Below are 8,411 nucleotides of genomic sequence, written 5' to 3'. Positions count from 1 at the left end.
TGAATGATTCAAAATAAAGACAAAAATGCAAAATCAGATCAATTTGGAATTTAATAATCAAATTAATTCAGTTCATTACTGTGTTGATTTGATCTCAGGGCCTACACACTCATTATAACCAACAAACTCAGCTTTTAGCAGCACAAACACCTCCTACCAGAAATAAATAACTCCACTAATTCTGCTTTAAGAATTTGAAGCACTTGTCCAGATTTAATCAGCACAAGAGAAGAGAGAGATCTGAGAAACCGACGTTGGAGAAATTAATAAGTTAAAAATAAGACAAAAATCAACTTACCAAAAGGCTTTTCTTTTCTTATTCCTCCTCTTTTTTTTCTCCTCTCGTCTTCAGGGTCTCTTCATTCTGAGGCTTCGGACAGAAACGCCGCAGGGAAACAACTGGTCCAAGACCCGAACCAAGACCGAGACCGAGACCGAGATCCGAGACCGGAGATCCTCCTCCACCGCAGCCCGACTGAGCGCCTCCACCATCGGGGCGAAGTTGCGCCTCAGGAGTCGCACTAATGTTTGAACTTGCAGCGTCTCATCCAACGGGAGGAGGAAGAAGAGGAAGAAGAAGGAGGGAAGTCCTGCACAGAGTCCGGACGGAGCAGCTGAGTCCGCACAAAGCTGCACGGAGCAACAACTACAACTACAACAACAACTACACAATGCAACAGCAACACAACGGAGAAAAAAGTCGCGTTTTTTTCTTTCTTTCTTTTTTTTGTGTGGCTTCTCTAAATCAGATCACATCATCGCGAGCGGTCACATCCCGCTGCAGAGCAACAGTTCACTCACTTGTTGTGTCTTCAGTCCTGCTTCTGTTTCCTCAGTGTCTTCTAGCACCGCTCCCCCTCCCTCCCTGTGTAACACACACTCTCACTCACACACACATTCACATCCACCATCCCCATCCTGCTTGTGACCTTTTCACAAATCAAATGACTATCTGTTTAATAGTTTAATCAAAGGATGTCGTTTTCATTTCAAACACTGAAGATTTATTTGCAGCACAGTTGCACAGCACAAAACACAAAAAACGCCATTGTAATAATACAAATAATAATATTCATTGTGTGTCCATCTGCTCTTATATAGATGTACAGTTTGCATCATTAGAAGTTATTTATTTATTTATTGTCATAATTTGGTGGTTCTTCAGCAGGGCAAAGCTCCATGCAGACAGCCGATCATCATCATCATCATCATCATCTTTATGTGTGAAGCTGTGGAGATTTTCCAAGTATCAGAGCGACCCAGAGCTACCTGTGGAGCTTTGTGTGTGTGTGTGTGTGTGTGTGTTTTGGAGAGAACAACAGGTGTGAAGACGCTGAAGTGTGAGCACAAGCACAAAACGTTGCATGGGCTACACGCACACAAACACACAAACACAGAGACACACAGACACACAGATGTGAGACTGACACACATCATGCCGGAGAGAGCGGAGTGAAAAGGATGAGGTGAAAGGAGGAGAGTGGTGTTCTCAGGGTTTGTTGTCAATGTCTGTATTTCTGTAGCTTTCAGACCTCGTTAGAGATGAAAGATGTATCGCTCCTGACAACCCCCCCCTCATCCCCCCAACACACACACACACACACACACACACACACACACACACACCCTCCTACTACTGCTTTCCTTCTTTTCCTTTCTCCCTGCCCGACTTTATATTTAAAGTAGTGCTGTCAATCGATTAACATTTTTAATCGTGATTAACTGCATGATTTCCATAGTTAACTCATGATTAATCGCAAATTAATTGCACATATTATATTATCAGGTCTAAATGAAGCTTAAGAGGGATATTTTTCAAGTGTTTAATACTCTTATCAACATGGGAGTGGACAAATTTATTTGTTTTATGTAAATGTATGTTTACTATTATTGCAACAATCCGAAAACTGCCAGAATATTCTCCAGAATAACCTCTGAGGTGGGTTGGTTGTACAGCTGATCTGCTTTTGGCGAAGGGGAGGAGTTGTTCTCTGCATCAGCTGTTTGCTTGGCCAGAATGAGGGATTTGAGACTCGACGTACTCCGGTGGTAACTCTGTTTTCACACATAAACTGCTGCGGACCGAGGCTGAACACCAGTGTGAGAAAATGACACATTTCATTGTTTCATTTTTCAGCTCATACGGTTTCGCATTCGCACGTTTGTCTTCACTCAGGTCCAAACGCCACACCACTGGCAAAGCGTCATGTTTCCATGATGAATGACTGGAAAAAAAAAGATGCGTGGTACCTAGGCTATTTACAAGGCGGTTCCAGGCAGTTGAAGCGGATCAAGGTCGAACTTTGGTGCGGAACAAACGGACCGCACCAGAGTTCGACTGTGGCTGCACCCGAGAGCGACAGTTGTGTTCACACGCATCATGCTCCAGGCCCAAAGTTCAACTGGGCAACACTGCCTGTGAGAAAACACACAACATATAAATATAAAAAAAAAAAAAAAAAAAAATGTATCCATGCATAATCAAACTGGTGTATCAATTACATTTCTTGCATTTTAAAGAGTTTTGGCTGACATGTGTCAAAGCTGGAAATTCAAAAAATGCCTTGATTATTGGCTGGGCTCCTAGAGCAGTTAAGACAGGCCCAGTCAATCTCCAACCGACCACCGACCAATACTACACTCACACTCCAAAACACACACAAAAGACGGGGGAAAAAAATCATAAACAAACATCTGACAGCACTAGTAGTGCGGATAGTAGGCTACTAAGACAGCACGCCGGAGCTGTGACGCGGTGCCTCCACCGCCGGCCCACTGGCGTGCCAGGGCAGAGCCGCATACGATCCGCATCCAGCCAGACAGATTGTAAAAGCCAGGTTTCAACCCATAGAGGGCAGTCACTCTTACATTTTTACAACAAAATACACCAAATTGAAATATTTTGATTAAAATGTCAAGAGTTGGACCAGAATCAATCAACAACACTACTCCATACCCAAATATAATTGTTTTCAGCAGAAAAAAGTGGTTTGGAGATTTAGTTTAAGATGTTTCCTTAATCACAAAAGCAAATGCGCACAAGCCAAAAGTGGGACAAGTTCCTTGAGTTGTTGCCTTGGAAACCACTGAGCGATAGGCTCCTTATGCCATACCAGTTAAGTAAGCTGTTTAGCAATATTTAAATGGTAAATATTGCAATATATAAGTAATAATAGCGCTCATGTGCCGATTAACAGCGACGTACGAAGATGACGGCGGTGTGAAAACGCCATTTTGCTGAAGATGCAGATGCACCTAGCGTTAGCTTAATGCTACACAACACCGGAGGCGACCTGTGGTTTGGAAACGGCAGCACTGGAAACAGTTCTAGGAGATCGTGGTTGAAAAACACTTAAGGGAAAAGCCCGTCTGTTCGTCCGTCTGCATCTTTCTTTAGTTACTCCCATCCGTGTCTTTGAAAAGCCAGAAATACATGGCAGAACTGACTTAAAACGTGATCGCAATGCACATTTTTCCATTTTTAACGCATAATAAGCCTTTTATTGATCAAGAGATAATCCGATGAGATCAACAGTAAAAACTTCTTGTAAATATTCATGACATTTAAGCAAATTTTACTATTTCCATAAGGAATTTCTAATTCGATATAACTTAACGTGCATGAAAATGTGTGGATGGAAAAACTAGCTACTGATATCCTTAAACGAACCAAGCTTTAATAGTAATGACAGTAAAGTAATGATGTTATCCAGATGTTGTTCTGGGAGCATTTACACCAGAACCAGGTGAGTGAACGGTCCAGGCAGCAGCCAGTCCTCTAAGGCACAAGTGTACTTGTATGTACTGTCAGTTCTGCCTCTTATTTATTCATCTCCCAACTTTACTGAGCAGGAGAGTGTAGCAGATATTGAATATGGATCAATAGATCACTCCCCAGGATGCATACTGTCAGCCGACTGAGCCCTCAGGCAGATGCCAAGCCTCTAGTCACATTTGCATTTGGAGATAGAAAATAACTACTACATGTCAGAAAGTGGGAAATGGTGTGGTCTCCACAATCTTTTCAGAATTGGCAAATCAAAACTATAGGGCCAAGAACATTTTCTGTATTTGTAAATGTGTGGTTCCACATAGTATATATATCCTCCCCCCTTTGCTCGTATCCACATCTATGTGGCTGTGCTTCTTTATGTGCCTTTATGGCATGTGTGTGAGTGCCTGCATGCATACATATGTGCACACAGACACATATAATTTACATGTGGGCTCTGACACACTGGTGAAACACTCAGAGGCTCCATGCATTTAAATTATTATTGCCAAGAAGGGAAGACAATTTAGAGAGAAGGAGGTTTTTAGAGCCCTATGAAATATTAACTAAGCCGATGAATATATAAGCTGTGAAGCGATAATATCTGTCTCTGACTCTTTCTCCTCCTGATATACGATATCATGTTCTTGTCTGTACTGTCGTCCTCTCCTGTGTTTAATTAAAGCTCTGGTTTACACGAAGAAAATGCTTGATCCTTTTTCTTCTAAATGTTCAACACAGGATTTTAATCTCACAAAATATTATATCATCATCAGATTTTTCAACCCACATCACATTACGTTATATCTTCAGTCCTGCTCTTGACTCTGATTTCTGTCTTTATCTCCTCTGACCTTCACACGTCTGAGCTGTGGAGTTATGATTAATATGAAAGCTTTAGAGCAACAACAGGCTGGAAGGACTGAAGCCCGGAGAGTGGCAGGGTGAAGTCTCAGGTGGGACAGAGCTGTTGTTTGTTAACAGTAAGGTCGGCTGACCCAGACCCCCCAGGAGCAAGTCCAGAGAAAAACTCAAGTCAAACGCTCCGGTGCATGCTAGCTGCTTAGTGTAAAGGAGGTTTTTATACATACAGTATATGCATGATTGCATGTATACTGGAGATATACGGTAGTTCAGGAAACTGATTGGACTGAGATCTGGGGAATTTGGAGGCCGATTCAACACCTTGAACTTGTGTTGTGTTCCTCAAGCTATTCCTAAACCATTGCACATGTTGACATATACATTAAGGGAGCGTGTCCATGTGCTGGTTTGCAACATTGTTTAACTAAGAGGTACATGTCCCAGACCCAAACCAACTCAACCCTAACCCCACTTTAAAAACCCCATGGAATTAAAAATGTGTTTTAAGGCTTTAAATTATGTCTCTCCATATAAACCATATTCAGGAGTTCTTTTACATCTACATCTATGTATTTTGTCTTCCTGTAAAACAAATTCAGACCTGCCCCCGTCCTTATTATTTTAAAATCTATTTCTTGATTGCATTCCTCCTCAAACTATAAATTCTCCCAGTCACCGTGGTAATCTCGATGCTGGAACTGTTAGCTATTAACCATATTCACAGCGTCACCATCTTTGCTTACGTCATTTCGGGTGGGAAGATTCAACACCGTCACATAATGTTACCGTTAACGTTAGAAGTAATGCCGGCTAACTTAATTCAAATCAGTTGAACTCAAATGTCGGGTATCAATAGAAAAGCGCTATACAGTATAAATGTAAACCATTCATCATCATCATGTTACAGTAAGCCCGCCTTTGTAAAAAGAAACCCTGATTAGTTCCTCAGTTTTGTTGGCTTCAACGACTTCTCCAGACAGACCTGCAATTGGTTCACCCAGGCTACTCCTCTGTGGGATTGGACAACAAAGGACCTCAATTTACAACACACATCAATAAACCCTGGGCCCTGTTGTCCTTCCTTAGACCATTTCTACAGTTTTGAATTTAATTGTCTCACAATTTGGCCATTCTCAAAGACGCTTAGATCCTTAAGCTTTACATCAACTACTATATGTCCACTTCCTGTCTTATAACATCTCAGCATTGCCACTGTTAATAAGATTATCAGTGTTAGTCCCTTTGTATATCATGGATAGATCTGTGATCAATAAATAGCCTTCTAGGTAATCTATACGTCTCTGTGTCTTGCTGAAGTTTCACAGCAGAGCAGTTGGGGCTCAGGTCTCTGAAGGCCTTCAGGCCACTGTGTTACTCTGGATTTATGGTCATTAAAAACAGGTTCTCCGTGTTGGAATGACTCATTCCTGCTGATGCACTCTGATTCTCCGGCCAGCAGACAAGATGGATAAGGCCGGACAGAGGCGATTTACCAGCGAGACAGTCACTCACTCTGTTTAAAACAATCAGTGAAACCAATCACGGCCTGAGCGGGGAGCCAGCATGTGATCACAGGCGTTAACTTTGGTATTAACGGGCTCATTCAAGGTGCGGGTGCTTTCAACACAGCGAGACACTAATACCAGCCAAGTAAGTGGCTGTGGAAAGGTCTTAACCTGACCTGCAATCTCACAGGTCAGAGAGCGAGGCAGGAGGACGGAGAGCGGAGAGGCGGTCAGGTTTAATGGAAATGTAGGGGTCATAGCATCACATCGACAGTGTGTGACACGCTGTTGTTCAGTGTGACCATTTGTTGTGTCTCTGCAAAGTGGAAAGTGTAATTTGAACTTTTCTGCATGGCCCGGTCCTGTCCCTGTCAGGACAACGAGGCTCAATGTGACTGTGTTTACAATAACTAGGGATGGGAACGACACGGGATTTGGATTGTCGATTGTCGAGGCCCTTGTGTCGACTTTTTGTTGAATTGTTGGCCCCTTTTTTTTTTTTTTTTAACAGCAGCAGATATGCGGGCGGGCGGGGCTACACGTGCTTTTGTTGTGGTTTATTAACGATGCTGTCGGTACAAGCGGACGAGGCAGCACGCATTCGGTTTCTTTCTTTTTTTCCCGTGCATGTCCGCGGTCCTCTGAATGCATGCAACCATTGCATCCACCTGTTTTGCCGATGGTTTTGCCCTTTTTGCGGAGCTGGACTCATCATCAACAGCACCATCACCTAGACTGCAGCGAGCCCGGACAGCTGATCTCTTGACTCTGTCGCCTGTCAGCATGCGCGCACATCCGTCACATGTGAAGCAGAATGAGGGTCAAGTAGCCATTTAGAAAAAGTGGATTTGTTTCATTTAAAATATTTTATTTAATTTGGGGAAAAGTGGCACTTTCTGCTGTTTATTTGAATAGGAAATATTGAAAGACAAAATGCAATTTACACATGGAAATCCCACAAGCCCCGCCCCCTCGACATTTCAACACTCCATTTTTTTTGTCGAGGGGAGCATGTGTCGATTTTTTGTCGATTTGTCGACAAAAAGTCCAATCCCTAACAATAACCAAAATATCTTGTGGCTATTTACAGAGCTGGACGTAAATGTGACATTATGGTGTGTTCAGGTTGTACTCAGAGGTCGGGATTTCTGAGCTCTGAGTTGGAATTTAAATTTTGAACTCGGACAAATCCCACCAGTCCCGATATAAGAATTCAAGATTGCTGCTACTCGTCTCAACAGTAGTGAAGTCTCTTATAATTTCTCATTAAATACATAATACTTATACCTAGACATTTTCCCACCCCGTTTGTTTGTGTAAGTATTGTGTAAACAAACAACTTATGATGTTCTCCAACGATCTACATCGCTATGCAGAGTGTCATTTAGTTTTCGTTTGTATCTGAAATCTTGGAGGCAAGAGATGCGTATAAAAGGGAAATCGCCAGAACAACCACAATGATCTTCTCTGCAGACGTTTGTATGGAGGTTCAGGACAGAAATCACCTTACGATGCCTTCACAAAGGGATTCACAATATGAAAAACTGAATCACGGTGAAATTCAGGTTGCATCGGGTCGTGTTCAAAAGGTCACATGATCAGAAAAAGCTCTTTGGGTCATTTGCACTGAATCAACTTGAATTTGAAACACACTGAAAGACACACTGATAAATGCTGAAGTCAACCTTAGAAACAAAAGGGCTCTATCTTACTTACACAATCTCATTGTTCGCAAAAATTTAAAGCGTGTTGAACAAGTTGCTGCTGCTTACATGTATCTACGGTGTGTTAATTTACTTAGTTTACACGGTGTGAACTGAGGACAAGAGACTCTGATGACGAGATGTTCAACTAACATCAAGGTTCAGAAATGGTATGGTCCATTTTAGGGGTGTCTCACACTGTAATAGAAGATTCCTCTTGTTGTGAATAAATGAAATATATATAAGATTGTATTAATGTCTCAACCTTCCTGAACTTTGAACTGTTGTTTTTACCTTTTTTTAAAATGGGTGGGCCGTTAAGTCTTTATTTGGGGGGTGGGGAGGGGGGGTTAAACTCCCACAATCCCCCTCTGTGATTCGCACACTGCTCTGTGAGTGTGTGTGTGTGTGTGTGTGTGTGTGTGTGTGTGTGTGTGCAGATCTGATTATGGTCCTTGATTGCGAGTGACAGTGCACAGATTGAGTTGCACAGCCTCTCTAATTCTCTCTATTAATGAGTTGCGCTCCACACTGCTGCCCCGGACCCCATCTATTAATCACAATTTG

The sequence above is a fragment of the Trachurus japonicus genome, chromosome 5, assembly GCF_045865225.1.
Source record: "Trachurus japonicus isolate A0001 chromosome 5, Traja_1.0".
Lineage (NCBI taxonomy): Eukaryota > Metazoa > Chordata > Actinopteri > Carangiformes > Carangidae > Trachurus > Trachurus japonicus.
The sequence above is the reverse complement of the archived record's forward strand: the minus strand, read 5'-3'. Positions refer to the sequence as shown.